This window comes from Schistocerca americana, chromosome 10 (genome assembly GCF_021461395.2).
Source record: "Schistocerca americana isolate TAMUIC-IGC-003095 chromosome 10, iqSchAmer2.1, whole genome shotgun sequence".
In the NCBI taxonomy this organism is placed as follows: domain Eukaryota; kingdom Metazoa; phylum Arthropoda; class Insecta; order Orthoptera; family Acrididae; genus Schistocerca; species Schistocerca americana.
In genome coordinates this window covers 144532310-144558117 of record NC_060128.1, presented here as the reverse complement: position 1 = coordinate 144558117, position 25808 = coordinate 144532310, and the positions used below count along the sequence as shown (strand labels likewise).

Below are 25808 nucleotides of genomic sequence, written 5' to 3'. Positions count from 1 at the left end.
TTGTAGAAGCTGTGGCAGTTTTTGTATGCCCATGTCATACCAGCTCGCTGCCATGCTGTTTAGAAAGTTATGAACCTCTTCTTTCACCTCGTCTTCAGAGCTGAATCACTGGGCCCACAGTTAACGCTGACAGGTACTGTGAGACTCTGAAAAAACTCAAACGGGCAATTCATAACCAGAGAAGAGGAATGCTGAGCAAGGGTATACACATTCTCCATGACAACACTCGCCCACACATCACTCGGAAAACCTTTGCTTTCCTGCACCAGTTTCAATGGGACATAATCACCCCCCCCCCCCCCCCCTATAGTCCTGGCTTTGCACCCAGTGACTATCACCTGTTACCTAAGTTGAAAGAACATTTGGCCAGAAAGTGATTCAGCTCTGACGACGAGGTGAAAGAAGAGGTTCATAACTTTCTGAACAGCATGGCGGCGAGCTGGTATGACATGGGCATACAAAAACTACCACAGAGTCTACAACAATGCATTGACAGAAATTGTGAGTATGTTGAAAAATAGCTAAATGTTCAAGGTCCAAACTATTGTAAACCATGTAGAAATAAACAGGTCTATGTACTTATAAAAGAAACTGGATACCTTACTTTTGGGATTACCCTTGTAGATTCAATCCAACATTCTTGCCCGTAGTTATAGTTAATTTGCTTTTTACATGGAATACTTACCTACAAAAAGTAAATATTTCCTATACTTTTAGTTTGTGAAATAAATGTAAAAGTTAAAAAAAAGCTAGGACAGAGTTTAGCAGAGATCTTGATGTATGTCTACAATGGTTCCATGAGCTGAGTGATGGAGATCCTGAGATGATATTGCTGACTCAGAAAATGAGGATTGTGTACAAAAAAGTGGTCATGATTCATGAAAAGAACAAGAAGTACCTGAAAATGACGAATATGAATCACAGGAAGAAGTAATTCAAAAGGACATATTTCTTTTAAGAAAAGATGGAATAGCTAAATGGAGGAAAAGTAAATATCCTGCCAATGTTAGAGCAAGTTCTTGTAGTATTATTACACATTTACCTGGACCCAGAAACAAAGCACGTATAAGAAAGACAGAAATACATATAACGAAGCTATTTTGGGATGAAAATATAATATTCATTATTGCTTCACGTACTAATATTTACATTAGTGAAGTTCGTAGTAACTTTTTTAACTAAGAAATGCTAAATGAACAGATGTTATAGAGATCAGAGCTTTCTTTGATTTTTAATGTCTGTCTGGGTATCAGAGACATTCAAGGAAGAGTTTATCAGAGTTGTGGGAAAATTCAAAGGGCAACTAACTTGAATCGTGCTACTTATCCATGAGTGAAAACCAATTCAGTTTGCACTTGAGATCTCTGAGGTTTGATAGCACACTCGATAGAGGTGTTGGCAGTGAGAATGCCAAGTTGCCTGCCATCAGAGATGTACTGGAGCTATTTACGAAGAATTCCTAAAAATATTTGTCACCTAGTGCATGTCTTACTGTATCTGTGTATTATATTTAAATTTAAATAAAACACTTCGTTAGCTAGCATGTGCCGTTCTGTATTTGTGTATTAAGTGTATTATATTTAGAATTAAGTAAAACACTCCTAAATCATTCACATACACCATTTAAAGTATCCAAATGCACCATTTATATTGTGGATGACACCTGTCATCTGCACAGGTAACTATGTCAGGAATTATTATTGCATGATTAACAGAGGTTAAATGCCTCTGTGAGCTGTAATTAGACTGAGCTACTGTCCCTACATGAGCAATAGATCTCAGTTATAGTAGTCTGCTGTGAAGCAGTTAAGGATGGAAGTAACTTTCTCATGATGCGGCACTGCCAAATAAGATAGCTCAGTAAAACTTGGACCATCACAGAAAGAACCACTACAATATAGTACAGAAGATAACTAAGAGAAATACACAATGACACAAACAGGAAGGTCACTTTCATTCGATGACTATAATTACACCGAAGTCAGTGCAATTCATGATTTTCTCCTGGAGATTACAAATGGTGGGACATGGTTCTTAATAGGGTGTGTGATCACCACAAATGGCAGAGCATGTTACAAATGTTGGACAGTTATTGGTGCCCGTTGTCATGCTGCCGTACATCTCCACAACACATACTACATGTGCTCGATGGAATTTAAGTTGGAGAATGAGCAGGCCACCCATTTGATGAATATCCTCTCGTTCTAGAGCTTTTTCGTCTGTGCAGTTTAAAGCAGTCGTGCATTGCCATCCATTAAAACTATGGCAGGGTAAAGTGACCCATGATGCACATGTGGAAGTAATCCGTTGTCACAATAATATTGAACTGTGAGTGTACTGCGTTCAAAGATTCGGAGATCAGTATGTCAATGCAACATTATGCCTCCTCACAACATAACACATGGACCACTAAAACGTGTTTGAAATGTTCACTGGCTGCCTTACGTGCTCCCACCTCTCACCGTATGAGGGTATGTATAGCATTGTCAAACATGATCCAGGTAGATGACAAAGCACGAGCGCATCGAACAGTGGTCGTGGAGGAGCTCTTGGAATGAAAGGATATTCGACGAATGAATTGGTGTGCCCATTCCCCCAACTTAAATTCCATCAAGCAGATGTGGGATGCATTGGGGATATGTATTGCAGCATGTCCACATGCGCCAATGACCATCCAGTAGTTGTCATCCATGCTAGTTGAGGAAATGGAATGCTTTAGCACAAGAATTCCTTACTAACTTTGTGGCCAGCATTGGAGGACTTTGCAGAGCATGCATTACCATCTGTGGTGATCACACAGCCTATTAAGAACCTTGTATTCTGTTCTCAATATCGGTTGAGGTATTACATGTTAACATTACATTACTCTGCTGCCAGAGGGCTCCGAATTGTATTGCGTAACATGGAGGTGTGTAATGTAACTATGTCATTGTGTGAAGAACAGACCCTCAGAAAACTGAAAGCACGAATTCTGAGAGTTTATCCTCACATGTACACCCTGTCCTTCAGCGCGACAATGCCAGACCACACTAGTGCTGTGACATCTGCAACAATCTGATGCCTCGGGTTCACCAGCGCCAGTCATCCTCCGTACAGTCCTGACTTGGCCTCATCCGATCTTCATCTGTTTCCAAAACTTAAAGAACACCTTCGAGAACTTCAGTTTGATAGTGATGAAGCAGTACAAGCAGAGGTGTGATTGTGTCTCCCTCAACAAAGTGAAACGTTCTACAGTGACAGTATCAATAAACCGGTCTCTTGTTGGGAGAAATGTCAGACAATGGAAACCCCACGTTGGAATATCAACAGTATAAGAGAAAGATAGATTGCCGACAAGTGCTTGTACTCCAGTGATTCGTGCAAAATGGTTTCTGATGCAATTGTGTCTGCACGGTGGGAATTAACCTACTCTGAATGCGGAATGATAGTTGGAGCTAGATGCATGGGACATTTCATTTTGGAATTGCTATGGAATTGCAGACAGGCACATTGAAAAGACAGTTACACATTTAGCTTTTGGCCAAAGCCTTCTTCAGAAATGGAAACACACACACATATTCATTCACACGAGATGCCACACACACACACACACACACACACACACACACACATGACATCTCCAGCAGCTCAGCTTGTGTGAATGAAAGTGTGTGTGTGTGTGGGGGGGGGGGGGGCAGGGGCTGTCTGCAATTCAATGTGTTATCTTTACGGTGAGTAGCCATCTATCTGTCCCTTATATTGTTGGGAAAAATGTGTTTGTCACCAGAATGATTATGCCCAGAAATAAATATGTAGACATGAGAAATAAATGTGTAGGCTGTTAATAAAGTTTGTTTTATTTGGAAAGCGCTAAGAGTTTTCACATAAAAAAATTCAGAGGCAGTAATTTTCAGCTTACCTTCATATATGCCAATTGTAACAAGCATGAAGGAAATATTTGGCTGGTATAGTAGTGATAGGATAGCAGCTACCAATTAATATTTCGATCGTTTTTTCTTAGTAACAAGGAAATATCCTGAAGAAGAAGAAGAAGAAGAAGAAGAAGAAGAAGAAGATGATGATGATGATGGTGATGATGATGATGATCCTGAAGAAGAAGAAGAAAAAGAAGAAGAAGATGATGATGATGATCCTGAAGAAGAAGAAGACAAAGAAGAAGATGATGATGATGATGATGATGATGATGTCCTCCTTGCCGTGTCTGGCGACAGCAACTCTGTCAGTCGTTTAGTCCATATTGTGGCGGGCTCAGATGTGGCTTCCAAAACTGAGCTTTGCTTTGAAGATCCGGTCGCATGAAGAGCAATACAGTTTCCCAGTGGAGTTATACGTATGGATGTAATTAGGCTTGGGCTTAGATTTGCGGAGCTTTCGTTTATCGTCCAGGTTCTTTAGGCGGATATGCTCGAATTGTTCCACACTCTTGTGTACAGTTGAGCGCCACTCTGATCGGTGCAATGCAAGCTCCTCCCAATGTTTGCTCAGAATGCCACAGGCTGTGAGGTGGCGTTTGATGGTGTCTTTATATCCCAGGTGCTGGCCACCTTGCTGCCGCTTTCCACACGAGAGCTCTGAGTAGGCCACTGCTTTGGCAAATCTACTGTCGTCCATGCGTTTGAGATGGCCACTCCATCTCAGTTGGTGTTTGATTAAGAGAGCTTCAGTACCAGGCAATTTCATGCGACGCAAAATCTCTGTGTTTGGAACACAGTCCTCCCATTTCATGCAGAGAATTGATCTCGGACAGCGAAGATGAAAGGTGTCTAGCCTCCCAATATCAGCTTTATAACAGCACCAGGTTTCCAAGGCATAGAGTAAAGTTGGTAATATTAATTGCTTTGTAGACCGCAATTTTAGTTTTTAGTCTGAGATAATGTGATTTCCGTACTCGGTGATTCAGTTTGCCAAAAACTGAGGCTGCATTGGCTATACGAGCTGCAATTTCTGTTGTCAGGCTGTTGTCACTTCTAATTTGGCTACCTAGATATTTAAAGTATGACACATTTTCCAAATGTTTATTGTCCAGCTTAATACTGCAGTCATCTGTATTGGAACACCTGAGTGGTTGTTGAACCTGCTAAATGACTCCTGCAGAAGATTTTGTGTAGTCATAAGCATCACCAAGGTGCAAATCGTGAATATAATAATTTTCTGTTAAACAATACTAGTGTGGCATGCATCTGTGCAAGTAGGCTAGCCGACAGTCAATTAATTGAAAGTGGAAAGTACACAGAGGTGACGGAAGTCATGGGACAATGAAACGCGCATATACAGACTGCATAAGCAAGGTATAAAAGGGCCGTGCTTTGGCAGAGCTGTCATTTGTACTCGTGCTCCAGAATGAAATTTTCACTCTGCAATGGAGCGTGTGCCAAAATGAAACTTCCTTGCAGATTAAATAAAACTGTGTGCCGGACTGGGACTCGAACTCGGAACCTTTGACTTTTGCAGGCAAGTGCTTATACTCAGATGATTCACATGAAAAGGTTTCCGCCAAGTGCTTGTACTCCAGTGATTCATGTGAAAGGGTTTCTGATGCCATTATGGCTGCGTGACAGGAATTAACAGACTCTGAATGCGGAATGGTAATTGGAGGTAGATGCGTGGGACATTCCATTTTGGAATTGCTACGGAATTCAGTATTCTGAGTATCGAGAGTGGGCTAAGAATATCAAGTTTCAGGCATTACTTCTCACCATGGACAACACAGTGGCTGATGGCCTTCGCTTAATGACCGAGAGCAGCTGTGTTTACGTAGAGTTGTCAGCACTAGTAGACGAGCAACGCTGTGTGAAATAACCACAGAAATCAACGTGTGATGTACAACGAACGTATCTGTCAGGTCAGTGCAGTGAAATTTGGTGTTAATGGGCTATGGCAGCAAATGACTGTCGTGAGTACCTTCACTAACAGCACGACATCGTTACAGTGCCTCTTCTCGGCTCGTGACCGTACCGGTTGGATCCCAGATGGCTGGAAAACTGTAACTTGGTCAATTGAGTCCCTGTTTCAGTTGATAGGAGCTGATGGTAGGGTTTGATTGTGGCACATACACCACAAAGCCATGAACTCAAGTTGTCAGCAAGGCACTGGTGGTGGCTCCATGATTGTGTGGGCTGTGTTTACATGGAATGGACTGGCTCCTTTGGACCAAGTGAAACTCTGTTTGTCTACTTTACCACCATTTCTTGGATTTCTACCAAAATGAATTGTAATGCAATCATTAATAGAAAACAACATAACAAGGAGACCATTTTCAGCCATTCGTGAACTTCACATGCCCAAATGATGGAATTTTTATAGATGGCAATGTGCCATGTCACCGGGTCACAATTGTTCGTGACTGGTTTGAAGAACATTATAGACAATTTGACCACCCAGTTCACCCAGCATGAATCCCTTCAAATGTTTATGGGACATAATCAAGAGGCCAGTTTGAGCACAGAATCTTGCTTCGGCAACACTGTCAAGAGTTATGGACGGCTATAGGGGCAGCATGGCTCAGTACTTCTACTGCGGACTTCCAGCAACTTGTTGAGTCTGTGTCACATTGAGTTGCTGCACTGCATCGGTTAGAAGGATGTCCGGCATGATATTAGGAGGTATTCCGCGACTTTTGTCACCTCATTGTACCTCAAACATTAATTTTAAAATTATTTTGATGTGTCTACATAAATTTCTCCTCAACATTATGTTAGAGTACAAAGGGAATGTGATTGTAATAGAGCACTGGACTAGTACAGGTTGCCATGTTGGAAGCTAAGCCGAGAGATGTGAGACTTCGTGGAGATTGAAGAATTTACATCACAGAAGCAGATTACTCATTTTCAATTCTAATACTTTACCTCTTTTGAGAACGTTTTTTCTAATATCTGAATTTGGTTCAAATAGCTTCCTTTGTGCTTCTTGGGCAGTTTTATTTCTGTCTTTCCCCCTTGTGATTCTATTTATGCTTTTTATTACAACAATACGAGAGAAGGAAAGTTGCTACTCACCATATAGCGGAGGTGCTGAGTCGCGGAGGTGCTGAGTCGCGATAGGCACAATAAAAAGATTCACACAATCATAGCTTTCGGCCATTAAGGCCTTTGTCAAAGTAGACACACATACACACACACACTCACGCAAGCGCAGACTGCAGATGTGTGTGCAAGTTGCGCTTGTGCGTGCGCGCGCGCGCGCGCCTGTGTGTGTGTGTGTGTGTGTGTGTGTGTGTGTGTGTGTGTGTGTCTACTGCTGACAAAGGCCTTAATGGCCGAAAGCTATGATTGTGTGAATCTTTTTATTGTGCCTATCGCGACTCAGCACCTCCGCTATATAGTGAGTAGCATTTTTCTTTCTCTCGCATTGTTACATTTCATCCTGGATTTTCCATTGTTCCATTTATGCTTTTTATTAGGTTTCTTAGCTGTCCTAAAGTGTTTCCATTCCAAAGCTGCATACACACTTTTTTATTATGATGACTAGTGGTCCATCCCAGCTTCACACAGATAGCACTAAGACTCTGGGACGGGGAAACTTGTCTGACATAGCTCTAATTTTGTTTATGGGCCAGTGCATAGAGTTAAGATTAAAATTCAGAGAACAATGGTTGGTAAATAAGTATCATAACTGTCATATAACTTCTGCAACCTGCCTAACAATGCGAGCCGGGCATCGGAGGTAACGAGCTGCCACAACCACTTATTTGTCAGTGGGGCAGTCACCAGCCTGTTTTGTATCCCATAGCGGATATAAGAGCCACTCATTACCTGGCAATCACCGGTGGACCCTGCTCCTGCCACTGTAGGTTGTGCAGTAGCTCACAGCTCCCACCATTGCAGCAAGATGTCACTCCAAACAGTAACTAACGATGGAAAAGATAACATTCTGCTGACTCCAGCACCAGCCCAACGGGAGTATGAAAATTTCTACAGTATTTTATGAGATTAGCCTTCACATACAGGTGTAAAAAGTAGCAGAGGACATTAAATTACAATATTTATAGAAGGACAATACATGACAGATTCTGATAATAATAATTTTGGATTGTTCAGTGGCCTGGTGCAAGTCTTTCAATTGGACATCACTTCAGTGACTTGTGTCTGCCTAACCATTTATCCCGTCAGAGAAAGGGGCCCTACAGTTCAACATGGAATCCAAACCGTTTTAGTTTCTGGTGAATCTCCACATCATTGTGCAGTGAATGCTGGGTTAAAAGGAAGAGTGAGAAATCCATGGTGTGCCTGGGATTTAATCCTGCAGCCTCTCACTTTCCAGACACACACTTTACAGATAGACAACCAGCCTCTACACGAATTTTGGTCAATATTTGCTCTCTGGAATTGCAGCAGGTGCACCGCTAAGTGGCAATGGCATCATTTTCACAGCGGTGGGACCTTTCATTCATTGTAGTTCACTCAATTTTCATGAAATATTTATATATACAAACTTTACTTATGAATCATTTTATGTATTAGTCAAAACTGGATCAAAATCTTCAAAGCAGTTCCCAAGATTAGCCCTAACATACAGACAGAAAGTGTGGCATGGGACTGTAATTTATGTAAGTATAGAAGACATATGGAAATGCAACTCTCTCTCTCTCTCTCTCTCTCTCTCTCTCTCTCTCTCTCTCACACACACACACACACACACACACACACACCAATCTGCAGTTGAATAGTTCCTGTCTTCATTTGTGTTTGTGTGCATTACTTTGCCGTCTTCGTTTAAATTTGTGACCCATTGTTTCTCGGATTTTTAATTTCTTATAGCAGTCCTCTATGTTTCTTCCTTTCCAGAGAAACACCTCTGCTACCTTCAGCACAGATTGTCAAGATTTCAAGCCTTGTTCATTTATCCCCTTCCAAGGTGTATACGCACCAGAAATCTGGGAAAACCCGGAAATTTTTCCATCCAGAAGAAAACCGTGAATTTTCATTGCTTTAGACATCAGTTAAATTTTTGTAATTTTGACTGGTAAGAACTGATAAACAGCAAAATGTGTCAAAGGCTTTAGGACTATGGAATACTTCATAACAATAAACTGCTGCTGACGAGTGTGACATCACAACTGTTTACGATAAGTTCGTTTGAGCAGTTGCCCGTAGGCCCATGCGCATGCGCAGTTGCGTTGAGTACGGGCAGTACCTTCACCTGCTTCTGGCTTCTTTAGTGTGGCTGTTAGCTGTATCAGCAGTAGCAACAAGCAGCCAGGTGCTATCTGGAAAAATTTTGCTGGTGTGCCCAAGCTGCCAGATTGCCAAAAACAAAACGGATATCTGTGGTTGGGAGCTATCGAGTGAATTAAAATACATTCACATAATTACAGAAGACTAACATCTATTATTAGTTTCATTTTTCTGCTTTTGTTTTGTTTCCATGTTTTTGGCAGTCAATTGCCTTGCAGAACAATGAAGTTATTTTTGTCGGTTTGCTAAATAAATGTGGCTTTTATTCATCTTTTCCTACCGAGCGAGGTGGCGCAGTGGTTATCACACTGGACTCGCATTCGGGAGAACGACGGTTCAATCCCGCGTCCGGCCATCCTGATTTAGGTTTTCCGTGATTTTCCTAAATCGATCCAAGCAAATGCTGGGATGGTACCTTTGAAAGGGCACGGCCGACTTCCTTCCCCATCCTTCCCTCATCCGATGAGACCGATGACCTCGCTGTTTGGTCTCTTCCCTCCAAACAAACAACAACAACAAACATCTTTTCCCGAGACGCGGCCAGTTTACTAGAAACGAAGTGTTTCATTCCATGCTACTGGCTAGTTTCAACTGCTCACTGAATTTCAAGTGCACATTTTCATCTTCTGGCACGTATGGCATTATGCCATAATATAAGAATCAAACATGAGCTAATACAGTACTGGTACTCCAAGAAAGTTTGCATCCCGAAAACCACTCTCAAATCTTAATATCAGGTTGGGGCCTACTTTATTGTGAGTCTGGGCATATGAATGTGCACTTTAAGCTGAATTATGCCTTTTACTATGGTGTACAAAATTCCGATGCTCTTTGAGTATCCTGTTTCTTTTATGATTTAATGTAAGGCCCCCCCCCCCCCCCCCCCCCCCACACACACACACACACACACACACACACACACACACACACACAAGCGCGCGCACACGCGAACATATGGGCTTCCTACGTCATCGTAGTTGCCCACACACAGTAATGCATGTTTTCTGGAATACTACTGAAACAAAGCTATTTGTAACATGTCGTGGGAAAATATTGTGAATGGTAATTTGAAAAGCGTTAGTTTCAAATTAAATTTCCTTTTACGCATGATGAAGTATGTTACAGTGCGAAAGTGCAATGAATTTCTTAAATCACATCGCATGTGACTCTCATTTAAAACTTAACACATTGAGGACTAGCCACTTACAAGTATTTTGAACCCAGAAGACCAGACATTAATGTCATTATTTAAAATTTTACTGACATATTTGTATGATGTATCTTAAAGTGTTAACACATGCTTGAAAGACCAATATTATATGCGAAAGCTTAGTTTTTCTTGTAGCTTATTAATCTTCATGACGAATATTGTATGTGAAGGCTTAACTTTTCTTATAGCTACACTATGTACATTAATTTAAACCATTAACTTTTCCTATTTGTGTTTTCACACTTCTTAACAGTGATGTTGCTATTGGCTGCCTATGTCACGCGTCCTATGCTCTGAATATCTGCTGTCATTGGCTGGCGAGATCATGTGGCATGTGCTATGACTGGCTTACAAAAGCGCATTTCAATCTCAATTTCAAAGCTTCAGAAACCTAACTTCAGAATCCATACTTTCATAATATGAATACAAAAATATGTAGCATATCATAAAATGAAAATAAGCAGTGCAAATGTTACTGCACATCACAGATCTTTTCAAAACTTTTTTCCCCCCTGAGATTTTTCATTCTCTGAAATTCCACACTGCTGTATAAAACCTTTACCATTCAAAGGATTGATATTTTTACAGCTCCAAGGTAAAGTATATTGTCACTTATCATGGAAAAAGTGTACTTTTCACCTTGAAGAAGAGCATTTTCATGTGGGAGAAAGTGCATTTTTGATTGAGAAATCTGGAATTTTTTTTTCCTGTGTGCATATACGCCGTGCCTTCCCTTCATATTTTTCATCTTCACTTTACTTCTGTGATTATGAGGTAACGTAAGTAATGCGAAGCTGTGGCATTTCTTTGAAGCTGTCCATAAAAAGTATTTGTAATTACAGCAATGATGACATTCTCATACAACAGTGCTATTTAAGAAGGTGTAATCTAAAAGCATATACCATATCCAGTAAGTGCAGCTTCAGTGGTTTCCAGATTACTGGAAGAACAGACAATTAACAGCACGAAAATTTCTAGTCATGCTTGCAAAGTCAAGGGTTACACTAAAGTAAATGCCTCGTGTTTGCCAGTATGATACAGACATTGCAATTTTAAAGTCGCTCCAACACCTTGTATTTCAATCAACCACTAGACCACAGGGGTGAAAACTGACCCAGTTTGCATTAGGCAATGCCACATTGAAATGCTGGAAAGGGAAGGATGGAAAACATACAAACTTCATGTGAAAATATTTACACAACTAAGTTTAAAACTTTAAAGCATGTATTCAGATAATTACTGTGCTGATAAATACACAAATTGGAGGTTCAAAGTGCTGTGGGGTCTGTTTCGTTTGAGAATTACACTAAACTAAAAGTACAGCAAACATTGTGTTAAATATTGCAAAATAATAAATTGTCATATATTTATTGGAATTATTCAAATACCATCCAAAAATATTCATAGACCTTGATTTCCATGCCCTTGATGATTTTATTGTACAGTTGCACATGAAATGTATCATTCCAGATAAACTGTTCAGACCCGCACACATCTTTTAGTTTGTGGCTGCCTGTGGACAAATCACTGTATCATAAAACACACAGGAGAAGATGAACATCTATGATTATGTGTGCTCACTTTTGAAAGTTACACTAAAGTTACAAAACATTACTGACAGAGAAGTATGTCCTACATTTTTTACATCAGTCTTATGACTTGTTTGATTTAGCCCACTACAGACAAAACTTTACTGGAGAATTAAGAAACGTGTTGGAAAATTTCTCAGCATCTGCATGCTTTCAACTGTGCAATATATGTGCTGTTTACATAGTGTACATATTACAGAAAAATCATTCACAAAACTAGCAAATACGTCTCATGATACAATAAAAATTAAGTTAGAAAGTTTTTTATGTGGTTCACAAGAAATGAGAGCAATGTCACAGACAGTCACTGTATTTTGTTCACTGTATAAAGTAACAGGATGCCTTTGACTTCATAAACATTGCAAAGAAAAAACTATTGGGTTGGTGCATGAATGTGTATCATTGTTCTGCATGTTTAATAAACACTAAAAAGAAATTAGTCATCAATAATATATTCTCCTTCACAATTAACAACTCTCTGCCAATGCTGGGGTAACTTTTTGATTCTGCAAGTGTAGAAATCATGTGGTCTTGAGGTGAAGAACTCATCAAGCTATGTTCAGAGTGCATTTCGATCTGGAAAGGGAGTTCCTTGAAGATTGTTCGAAAGAAAGCAGAAAGGTGAAACTCTGAGGGCGCAAGATCAGGTGAATAAGGTGGGTGACTAATGACTTCACAACCTATCGCCTTTACGAGGTGCATTCAAGTTCTAAGGGCTCCGATTTTTTTTCTCCGGACTGGAAAGAGATAGAAACATGCGCATTGTTTTAAAATGAGGCCGCATTCATTGTCAATGCGTCCCAGAGATGGCAGCACCGTACGGCAGATGGAATTTTACCGCCAGCGGCGAGAATGAGAACTGTTTTAAATACTTAAAATGGCGCCGTTTTCCTTACGCGAACAGCGTGCAATCATTCGTTTTCTGAATTTGCGTGGTGTGAAACCAATTGAAATTCATCGACAGTTGAAGGAGACATGTGGTGATGGAGTTATGGATGTGTCGAAAGTGCGTTCGTGGGTGCGACAGTTTAATGAAGGCAGAACATCGTGTGACAACAAACCGAAACAACCTCGGGCTCGCACAAGCCGGTCTGACGACACAATCGAGAAAGTGGAGAGAATTGTTTTGGGGGATCGCCAAATGACTGTTGAACAGATCGCCTCCAGAGTTGGCATTTCTGTGGGTTCTGTGCACACAATCCTGTGTGACGACCTGAAAATGCGAAAAGTGTCATCCAGATGGGTGCCACGAATGCTGACGGATGACCACACGGCTGCCCGTGTGGCATATTGCCAAGCAATGTTGACGTGCAACGACAGCATGATTGGGACTTTCTTTTCGGCGGTTGTGACAATGGATGAGACGTGGATGCCATTTTTCAATCCAGAAACAAAGTGCCAGTAAGCTCAATGGAAGCACACAGATTCACCGCCACCAAAAACATTTCGGGTAACCGCCAGTGCTGAAAAAATGATGGTGTCCATGTTCTGGGACAGCGAGGGCATAATCCTTACCCATTGCGTTCCAAAGGGCACTACGGTAACAGGTGCATCCTACGAAAATGTTTTGAAGAACAAATTCCTTCCTGCACTGCAACAAAAACGTCCGGGAAGGGCTGCGCGTGTGCTGTTTCACCAAGACAACGCACCCACACATCGAGCTACCGTTACGCAACAGTTTCTTCGTGATAAAAACTTTGAAGTGATTCCTCGTGCTCCCTACTCACCTGACCTGGCTCCTAGTGACTTTTGGCTTTTTCCGACAATGAAAGACACTCTCCGTGGCCGCACATTCACCAGCCGTGCTGCTATTGCCTCAGCGATTTTCCAGTGGTCAAAACAGACTCCTAAAGAAGCCTTCGCCGCTGCCATGGAATCATGGCGTCAGCGTTGTGAAAAATGTGTACGTCTGCAGGGCAATTACGTCGAGAAGTAACGCCAGTTTCATCCATTTCGGGTGAGTAGTCAATTAGAAAAAAAATCGGAGGCCTTAGAACTTGAATGCACCTCGTACAGTGCTTTTTGTCAGTCTAGCATAATGTGGGCAGATATTATTGTGGAGTAGCATCACTTCACATGGTCTTCCTGGTCATTATTCTCAGATTGTGTCTACAAGATGTCTCAGTTGTTGTTGATAAATGTCAGCAATGATGGTTACACCTCAGGGAAGCAATTGATAGTACGCCACACCATTGCTGTTCTGCCAGATGCAAGACATTGTCTCTTGCGGATATGCACAGTTTTTGCATGGGAAGTTGCTACTTTGTTGGGGTTCAACCATTCCTTTCTTTTACCTTACTTTAGCATAAAGACAATATTTATCATTACCAGTGATGATACAGGGTAGGAACGGTCAGTGTTGTTCACGAGCCAGTTGATGACGAGGAAGCAGAGATGCACATATGGCCACCTGCCGATTGTTTTTGGATTTTGGCTTAGAGCACGCGGCACCAATACATCTGATTTTTGAACCTTAACTGTCGCATCCAAGTGTTGCAGAATGGTGGAATGATCACGGTTCATCACATGTGCCAGTTCTTGAGTGTACTGACACGAATCATTGTGGATTAATTTATTTAAATGATCTTCATCAAACCCTGAAGGTTTTCCTGAACATGAAGAAGTACTAATGTCAAAAAGGAGCCTCCTTAAAACAAGAAAACAATTCTCTTGCTGGGCTCTGTGCAGTGGCATTATCCCCATACAAGGCACAAATGTTTCTGGTTACCTCTGCTGCTGTCACCTCTCTACTGTACTCACACAGAAGGATGTGTTGGAAATGTTCTGATTTCTGCACTTGGCATGGCATTTGTAGCATCCACAGCTCCACTCACTGTTTTCAAATGGCAACACGTGAACTCAAACAGCAACTACAAATAAAAAATGATAATTGATAAATTTGATGTGATTCGTTATTGGTCCAGTTTTATCATACAGGGCAAATTGTACAATTGATATTGGACAGGTCAAAGATAAGTTACAATAATACATAGTATTAGCAAAATAGTAGGCAAATTAAAAATAGGTACCTGTTACAATTAATTTTGTTACGTACTCAGAAATTCTCTGACAGAATAGAAACAGTGCTTTATTAGAAATGCCATTAGTTTAGCTTTAAATATTGGATGAGTAGCATTTTTTATATCCTCTGGTATCTTATTGTGTAATATTACACCAATGTTAATTATACTCCTCTGATAGGTGGTTGTTCTGTGATATTTTTGACGTATATTTGATTTCCCTCTAGTACTATAGTTGCGTACATTTTTGTTCTGTAGCAGTTTGCCTGTTTTCAGGAGGTAGTCCCTAGTGAACAAGATAGTTTCATAAATGAATAAACTTGGAACATTTAGAACACCAAGCTCAGTAAAATGGGATTTACAGGACTCCATCTTTTTAATGCCACAAATTATTCTTAGAGCTCTTTTTTGCATTCTAAAAACCTTTACACTGTGAGTTGAGTATCCCCAGAAAACGATCCCATATCGAACTAATGAGTGGAACTGTGCATAGTATGCCTGCAGTACTGTTGTTTTGCTTGTTGTAGCCTTTAAAATTCTTAGGCCATAGCACACAGATGATAGTTTTCTAGACAAGTTATTTATATGTGTGTCCCACTTTGTCTTGCTGAACCCATAGACCCAAAACTTTTGTGACACTTAGACCCATAGCAACCGGGAACATTCAAACAAAAACACTACGAACTTATGCACCAACCTAGTACATTGCTGATGGTCTTCACCCCTCATAAATTATGGAACTGTATAATCTGAACACCAACAGAAAGTTAAAAAAAAAATGTACATTTTAAAAATCAGATTTGTGCATTTCTTTATTTAGTAGGTGAAGAATATATGCATTACAGTAGGTGCTGCAGACATGCAGCTATTAAGGAACACTAAACTGCTGATTTATACTGAAATTGGATTGGGTTACCAAAATTGGATCAGAAACTACTGAAGGGAAAGATGTCTTTACATGTGTGCAGATTTGTAAAGGCTGTTAATTTCCAGACAGGCTTCAAAGTCAGAAACTAGTGTTTGCGGCTAGAATAACGTAAGTCTCAGTGGCCAAAAATCTTAGAGTGACAGAAGGAGACGGTGCAGGAAGCATTTCAGAAATATTCAGAACAGGGTGAACCCTGTCGCTGGGTTAATCCTGGCCCAGGTAGAAAACAAAACACAGGCTACTTAGCACAGGTAGACGCATCAGATGGTAATGGCACAGTGCTCAGCTCAGTGTGCAGCAAGCCTGTCTACAGCAACTAAAGTCCTCCAATTTTTCAGCATTATTATATTTTGGGTTTTGTAGATGATGTCTTCCTGCTTCTTTACCATTGTCAGGTGTCAGTACGGAGAGTGCTCATTGGTTACTAACTGGCTGGTTTGCTTTACCTCAAAATTCAAGACCCGATGCGTCTACCTGTGCTAAGTAGCCTGTGTTTTGTTTTCTACCTGGGCCAGGATTAACCCAGCGACAGGTTTCACCCTGTTCTGAGTATTTCTGAAATGCTTTCCGCACTGTCTCAAGTGTATCATGATTTCCAAACAGTCCAATGTGAAATAACTACTCTTTGTGCTCTATTACCCGTTCCTACAATCACGTAGTTGAGAATTAGTGCACAGTAGTACACCATTTTAAACTGAAACTGCCTTGGCAGCTTCTCTCCTTAAAGTGAAGGACAGTTAGTCAATAATCCATAAGAATAATTGTGGGAAAACTACAACCAAGTACAAATACAGAAATGTATATTTCTAAGACATCTGTAAGTTAGAAGGAAATTAAAAAATGAAGTTTCTTTTTCAGGCAGAAAAAGAGAAGATACAGGAATTGGGTCTATGTGAACTGTATGAGAAAGTTGTGCAGGACACGTCAATGAGGGGGACCCGTGACAGCATAGTGAGGACGTGTGAAAAAAACCAAACTTTCTGATACTTTTTCTGTATTTGTTTTTGTAATTTTATTTTCAACTGTTCTTTTCTTATAAAGGCTTTAATGAATATCAAAACTTATGAATTTAGTTCTTTCAGAGATGTTCGAAAGTTGAAAAACTTGCTGCTACATATTATTTTGTAAACTTTGTTAAGAGCATACTTATTATCGCATTTCATGATACACATTTATACAATATTGGACCGCACTAATAGACAATTACTTCTTAATTCATTTAAATTAATTTTGTTATTTGTAAGATCTGTATTGTATCCCCAGCTGCACAAGTAGCTGGAGTTGTACCAAAACAATGAATCTGTTTGAAGGATCTCACTTAATTTTTTAACATGTTATAGTAATGAAGAGGCATTATGTGTTGTACCTGATACATGTGCAGTCCCATCAGTGTTTGAGAAAATGGTCTTATTACTTTTTACTGGACCTTTTTTGGTTTGTCTTTTGGCAGCCTGTAGTGTGAGAGGAAGAAAGAAAAAACGGAAAAAAAACCGAGATGGGTTGGATCCCTCCTGAAATTGCCCCTGATTTGTCAGACTGTTAGTGTCATAGAATGCCACAGTATTAATGTGGTGTGTGCTTTGTAAATGTATATGTAGGTTTTTGGCAAGTCTCATTTTGACATATAAGTGTCTTGTTTATGTAGTAAATGTCATAAAGTAATATTCAGTAGATAGGTGGTGTAGCTGCTAATTCATGCCTGCATAATGTTATTGGTGTGTATTAAAAACGTAGAATATGTGTCTCGAAGTAGTTGTATAATATTAATGTAAACTGGATGTAAAGTCTGTTTAACTGAAACTTGAAACGGGTAAAATACCATATATTTACATGGATGTTGGTTAATGTTTCTTTGTAGTTTACACTTATATTAATGTTTACACTAACTGCAAATGATGGAGTTCTATTTTTCTGTAGCTTCTTGTGACTCCTGAAAGGAATGAGATTATATGTCGATTTACTTATATTAATCATTGAATACAATTGTATATACTGTATGAGAGTCAATTCATCAACAGATCTTAGAGATGCGGTGTATGTGCTTGTCTTCCTTCCTTTATTTTTTGATGTTAAAATTATTGGAATTTAACACTGAAGCCAGCAGCAAATATTGGATGTGTTATAGAGTAGTGTTTTAGCACACAACATATAATTCAGATTATTATATTTCATGTATATTTTACTCTAGAGATTTTCCTGGTGATCAGTGTGGTCAGGAAACCACAGTACAAAATAAAGTGATGAGAAAATATTGATAAATTTTCCTGCCATTGAGAGTACAACACATTGTTGTAGTCTAAAAAGATTAATTACAAAACTTCTTCACAGCAATAATTTTTATGAAGTTCCACATTATTAGGAGCTCGAATACAGCTGGACTAGCCAAAATTGCTAGATTTTGAATGCTGTTTCCATTAAAAATTTTAATATTCGTGCTGCATTATATTACTTTATTATGAAGTTAAAAGCTCGATTATAGCTGATCTAAGCTAAAATTGCAAGATTTTGAATGCTATTTCAGTGGCTCAAAGCTAAAGAAAATGTTGGATGAAGAAGGGACAGCTGTTAATGATTGCAGAACTTGAAAAGTGGCCAGTTCTGAAATAAACCAGATGTGGTACCTGGGCCACTAGACATGATTCCGCAAGAATATGTACTGTGATTTGTTCCTCTTACACGTGTAACAGTCCCGTCCCTTGATTTCAGTGTCACTTTTACAAATGTCTTGTTTGTCTTTTAAAAATTGTTGTATATTTTTAAATATGTTAGACTGATAATTATAATATTTAGTCAGCACTACTGACATCTAGATAAAAGAAATTTCTCCATTTAGTGCTAGTAATATAGTTCTGTGTCTGTAGTTATGTTAATTAAGAAAGTGGAAGTTGCTGAAAACTGAACTTTGCACAAAAAAAATGTATTTTGTTGGAAATTTAACTTAACAGGAGGTGGCTTTATGAGGTGGGCCATTGTTTCTGTTCTCCATTCCCTACAGTCACTAGGATTTTGACTCGAAAACTGCAGTGCTTGGGAAGACAGATATATTTTTGTAGATTGAGGCAGGTAATTGAAGACTACAAACTATAAGAAACACTGAAAGACATGAAGATTCCTGTGTTATTTTTGTGACCCAGCACAACAACTTACTACAATATCACATGTCAATTTTCGGGAATAATGCAACTTTGCATTACAAGTGCCACACATAAATAAACAGTGGTCCTCTGTTAGAAGTTCTAAAATGATAATGAGTCAGGAGAGTTCACTTGATGTGGCAGGCATTGAATGTTGGAAACCTGCAGTGAAATTTTCATTTACTTTATGTGTTGGTTGGTATCCCAGTATCAAATGGAAAATTGCTGATAGGCACATATAAAATATGCAACTCTATCCTAGTTTTTTGAAGCAGTAGTTCCTTCATTGGGAGGAGACAGGAACAGAAGAATAGGAGTTATCATGTCTACCCATTCGAGTTGATATTTCGAGTGCCACCCTTTCGATCATTGCTGAACTTGCAGTTCTCCACTAGAATGGTTCACACTGTTTCTGTGTATGCATCATTCAAACTACCACACTGAAGTATTTCGTCATTAGTGCACACACACTGACTGCCATTGCAAGAAGTAAAGAAGCACAAGTTGCTCTTGGACATCTGGCTCCAACTCCACTCGCAAGGAAATAACAACTTAGCTTCTATACCAGCTTGTCAGAGAAAATGAATATTACTTAGAAAATTGTCCCAGTGAGTTCCTAAAGATTTTAAAATGAAAGCTTTGAAGCATGAAATAAAAGGTGGATCAGTCATGAACACTTTACGAGGGTTATTTCTTAAACATGGCAGTTTTTTAAATACATTTCTGTGTAAAGTTTTTTTGACATTGCTGCTTTACAGTGCCCCAATATAGTCTTCGTGCTTCTAAGCGACATGTCCCAGTGTTGGGAAAGTTTTACAGTTTGATCTGACACGCAGACTTCGTTCAGATGACTAATGGCCCATGTAGCAGATGCACCAAGCTCTCATAGAGATGAATGCAAAATTGCTTAAACTTTGGGAATTAGTCAAAGACAGTGGGCTAATGTCAGAAGCTGGAGGTAACACTTTCTACCTGTATTGGCACAGCTTTTGAGTTATAACTTTGGCACTGTATGGATGGGCAAACATTGTCGTGGTGAATGAGTAACCTGACCTCGGCGGAAATGTTGGACTCTAATAACTGCTGGACCTTAGAGTTTGACGGAATTTTTTGGGCCACAGGGAAGTCTTGTACTCGCCACTCATCCGACTCGTGCTCAAAGCATGTAAGCCACATATCATCAGTAGTGACAATTTGGTGCAAGAAAGCTTGATCTTCAGTGTTAAATCTCTCTTTTTGAAAAGGTTATGATGACTAGGTGTTTGCACTTCAGTTCAGTGCTCAAGTAGTGAGGGACCTATCACAAAGAAATCATAGTGTGTCAGAAATTTCCTCATGTGTTGCGCTCCATTCTCCTTCGAGAACACCAGCCACAAGTTTCACACTCCATTACATCTACGTCTACATCTACATCTATACTCCGCAAGCCACCTGGCAGTGTGTGGCGGAGGGTACTTTGAGTACCTCTATCGGTTCTCCCTTCTATTCCAGTCTCGTATTGTTCGTGGAAAGAAAGAATGTTGGTATGCCTCTGTGTGGGCTCTAATCTCTCTGATTTTATCCTCAAGGTCTCTTCACGAGATAGACGTAGGAGGGAGCAATATACTGCTTGACTCCTCGGTGAAGGTATGTTCTCGAAACTTCAACAAAAGCTCGTACCGAGCTTCTGAGCATCTCTCCTGCAAAGTCTTCCACTGGAGTTTATCTATCATCTCCGTAACACTTTCGCGATTACTAAATGATCCTGTAACGAAGCGCGCTGCTCTCCGTTGGATCGTCTCTATCTCTTCTATCAACCCTATCTGGTACGGATCCCACACTTGTGAGCAATATTCAAGCAGTGGGCAAACAAGCGTACTGTAACCTACTTCCTTTGTTTTCGGATTACATTTCCTTAGGATTCTTCCAATGAATCTCAGTCTGGCATCTGCTTTACCGATGATCAACTTTATATGATCATTCCATTTAAATCACTCCTAATGCCTACTCCCAGATAATTTATGGAATTAACTACTTCCAGTTGCTGACCTGCTATATTGTAGCTAAATGATAAAGGATCTTTCTTTCTATGTATTCGCAACACATTACACTTGTCTACATTGAGATTCAATTGCCATTCCCTGCGCCATGCGTCAATTCATTGCAGATCCTTCAGCATTTTAGTACAATTTTCCATTGTTATAACCTCTCGATATACCACAGCATCATCCGCAAAAAGCCTCAGTGAACTTGCGATGTTTTCCACAAGGTCATTTATATATAATGTGAATAGCAATGGTCCTACGACACTCCCCTGCGGCACACCTGAAATCACTCTTACTTCGGAAGACTTCTCTCCATTGAGAATGACATGCTGCATTCTGTTATCTAGGAACTCTTCAATCCAATCACACAATTGGTCTGATAGTCCATATGCTCTTACTTTGTTCATTAAACAATTGTGGGGAACTGTATCGAATGCCTTGCAAAAGTCAAGAAACACGGCATCTATCTGGGAACCCGTGTCTATGGCCCTCTGGGTCTGGGTTTCACACAATCGTCTTTTTCAAAACCCATGCTGATTCCTACAGAGTAAATTTCTAGTCTCCAGATAAGTCATTGTACTCGAACGTAATACGTGTCCCAAAATTCTACAACTGATTGACGTTAGAGATATAGGTCTATAGTTCTGCACATCTGTTCGACGTCCATTCTTAAAAACGGGGATGACCTGTGCCCTTTTCGAATCCTTTGGAACACTACGCTCTTCTAGAGACCTACGGTACACCGCTGCGAGAAGGTGGGCAAGTTCCTTCGCGTACTCTGTTGATAGTTTGAGATTAATGGTCTCGGTTCATTTTCAGCACTCACACGACCTTCACGAAAATGATTAGTCCAGTGAGAAAGTGTATTGTGGCCCCGTGTTAACTGACATTAAAAGTTACTCATATCACTGGATTTTAATTGGACTTTTTCATGTAGTAGTTTGCACTTAAATGCACAGTTGCTGATCCTCATCAATCACAGTATCTAAGATTATTTATGAAATGACCCTTGTAGATTATAAAAATAGAAAGAGCAGTTGGGGGTGGAATAGGGACACGGGAGATATAATAGATCCCAGGATAACAGGACCACATACAGGTCAAAACTGTATCCCTCAGCAATAACTTTCTTGCATTACGTGAAAAGAAAATGGCAGCTCAGTTAAGACTCATATCAGTGTGACAATATGTGAAGTGCAGAACACACAAAAATTATATTCCTTGGTAAAAATAGCCTGACAGATGACAGGTGTGCAATTAATTATACGAGTCAAATTATAACAAAAAAAAAAGACTGAGTAATGGATGTGTTATGTCTTAAAATAAATGGTTATCCCTTGGTTTTTGTCTCAATGTGTTGACAATCAATTTTCCCTAAATCTGTTGAGCCTCAGCTGATGATATTTTACTCTTGCTTGTCAGAGAGTATTCTAATGTCTATTTATTGTTTAAGATGTTCACTTCATATTTACTGAAAAGTATCTGGTTTAAGAAATTTTCTACAAGACTGGATTTTGTATGTATAAATGTTCCACTGTGCTCGTGCCATATTTGCTATATTCATTGTAACACACTGATATTAGCGTCTCGCCAGCTGAGCTACAGTTTTGCTGCAGCTTCCACACGAGGTACTGACCGAGGCTGGCATTGTAATATTGTTGGCTACATAACTGTGCAAAGTATTTTGAGATTAATCTCGAAGTGATGTCTGCAAGGTGCTATTTTGATCACCACTAGATTCTTATTCTCGGCAAGTTACAGATTCCCAGAAGTAATCAGATAGTGAATACACACAGAGAGGATGGACAACAAGTTTCTACATTGATGCTTACGATGCAAAGATGTTGTGTAATTGTTATTTTTGCATCAGTCTCAAGAAGAGTGTCAGGCCCACAAAGTATTTAATTTTCTGTAAAAGTGCTATTCACCTTTCTATTCAGTCGGCTGTGCTCTAAGCCCTTTTTTGGCAGCTATATATGTGCTTCTGGACATTACACACACCTCCTGTGGTATACTGCCTGAAGGTGAAGATATTTGAATAATATTACTTCTTATGATCATCAGTCTAATGACTGGTCAACACAGCCCTTCTAATTAGTCTGCCCTGTGTAAGTGACTTCATCTTTGCACAACTACCGAATCCTACATCAATTTGCAACTGCCTACTCTACAATTGTTACCCACATCAGTTCTCCCCATAACCAAACTGATTCTGTGATGTTTCAGTATGTGTGCTATCAACTGATCTCATCTTTTAATCAAGTTGAGACATAAATTTCTTTTCTTCCCAATTCAGTGCAGTAGCACTTCACTGGTTGCCTTATCTACCCAATGAGTGTTTGGCATTCTCCTGTAGTAACAGATTTCAAAAACCTCTATTATCTTCTAGTCTGGACTATTTATCATCCACATTTAACCAAGAATATTATCATGTTTATCTTTTGTCAAGAAATCTTTTGTTGTTATTACCAGTAGTCTTCAAGTATATTCTCTTTACTTCTTAGTGCTCAAGACATCCAAATGAAGTAACAGAGCATCACATAATTCAGCTTATTATGTGACACACACACACAAGCTATTCCTCTGTTCCTATAAATTGTCGAACACACAGAGATAGAGGAGGAGGGTAGTTACACAGATTAGATATGCTGCCTTATGGTAACAGTGATAAAATCATAATTTTTTTATGATATACACTGTGTACCTCCAAAGATCCATCAGGTGCATTTTCTCTGGTGTTTCAGCAGGTATTTGTAGTTTTGTTTTTATAATGTGTAGGTGAAGTCAGCCCAAACCAATACCACTCATAATGTCTTTCATGCGACGTCCAGTGTCAGTGGATAGCATTGGTTTGTTTCCCATCGAAAACTTAATGATTTTTAAACTGGAATTTCAATTGCCTATTAGATGGTGTAGTCCCAAATTAATCTAGTGTGATATTAATTTACCAGTATGTATTAACAGGCACAGTAAAACATGAAGAATAACCAGTACTCCAGCAATGACTCATTTGTCACCCTGGCTCGTGCTGACTGTTACTGTCATGTAGCAGCACTGCTCATTTGCTGGTGGAGTACTGGTTATTCTTCCTGTTTTACTGTCCCTGTTAACTGATATTGATAAAACTGGGCATCATGTGAAAGACATGATGAGCAGTATTTATTTTGGGCTAACTCCATCCACACATTGCAAATATCTTCCGAATGTCAGAGAAAATGCGAATTATGACTTTTGGGAGGGACACACAGTATATCGGCCTGAAGTCACCTTGAGTCACCTGAGGCTGATATATATAAAATGGAAAAATAATTACAATTTGGTTTTCTTCATTCGAATTGCAATTATCAATGATATAACACCAGCTACAGACATTACTCCAACCCCTCCCCCCCCCCCAAAAAGGGGGGGGGGGCAGTGGAAATGTAATATTATGTGCCACTTTATTACAAGAAACACAATTTTACTAGCTGATTCTGCATCATTTCCTAATTATCAGTATCCAAAGCATAGTGCAGAAGCACTCTCCTGGTACATTTGATAGTCCCATACTTCATATCTGTCTACTGTCCTTTTTTTTTTTTTTTTTAATGGCAGCTGCTTTCTTATTTATCTCAGTCCTGAATTTGCTCTCCCTGATCTTGGAACTCCTAACACAATCAGACACCAGTATAACTAATTTTTCCCCATTGGCTTACTAATCCACAGTATTATTATTATTATTATTATTATTATTATTATTATTATTATTTTGCCCAAATCAGTTTTGAGGCTGAGTAGATTAAAGTATACATCTTGCTACTGAAATTCTGATACTTACATACGTAGTATCTGTGCAGTGGATAATGAGCAGAAAGAGTTCTGCAATGTGCATTACAGATAATGGTAATAACAATAATAATTTGGGGAGATTAGTTATTTGCCCATACAAATTAAATGGATTACAGTATGTGTTAGACTATATTCGCTTTATTGGAAACAAATCAAAGATTCACATCACATATGAAGGGAAACAAATTTTAGTATTGTGGACAAAGAGAAGTGGCTATAAAAGTAATAGTAGTTGGGATAACATTGTAACACACTGCAGACACCACAAAGAGTGTTATTCCGTATTCTTTTCCTCTGGTAAGGCACTGTTGTAGAATTAATTTCTACCATTAAGTCTATTTTAGATGTTTATAAAATAAAATTTTTATATATAAAGTACAGATATTTTCAAAGATTTATTTTTATCAAAACATTAAGGAGAGATTCCACTGTCATTTACAGCTGAAAAACTATTGTTGTTTAACAATTAATATGACATATGTTTAAAAATATATTTACAAATTAAAGCTGTGTTATTTGTTGAGGCCAGTAAGTGAACATAAGTGTATAACTATTTAAATTTTATAATTATATTCTACTCGCTAGCATGACTTCATAATTTTTTATGAACTTCCTTATTATTTCTTATCAGCAGATACATTGGTGTATACTAAATAATTATTTGACCCCATCAATTTGGAGAAACCTTGTGCACTGCTGAAAAATTAAAGAAAAAAAAAATCACGCACATACAGTTTAACTCATATGTCTTGACTGGAGAAACCAAAGAATCAATTTTCTGCTTTTTTTCTCTACATGCATACTCTCAAAAGGTATGTGTCCTACAGCAGTATTGTAATAGAGTAACATAGTCAGCTTTTATGTGTGCAGATTGTTAGCATGTGTGTTTCAACTAGAAAATA

At 39.3% G+C, this 25808-nt stretch overlaps 1 protein-coding gene across 1 annotated transcript in view; it reads left to right on the top strand.

The window, feature by feature from the left end:
• Window positions 1-16892, top strand: part of LOC124552640 (D-ribitol-5-phosphate cytidylyltransferase-like) — a 63517-nt gene extending 46625 nt beyond the window's left edge. The window contains exon 8 of the mRNA XM_047126968.1: window positions 16779-16892. The gene's annotated coding sequence lies outside the window, so the exon portion shown is untranslated. The remainder of the gene's footprint in view (window positions 1-16778) is intronic.
• Window positions 16893-25808: the final 8916 nt, after the last annotated feature.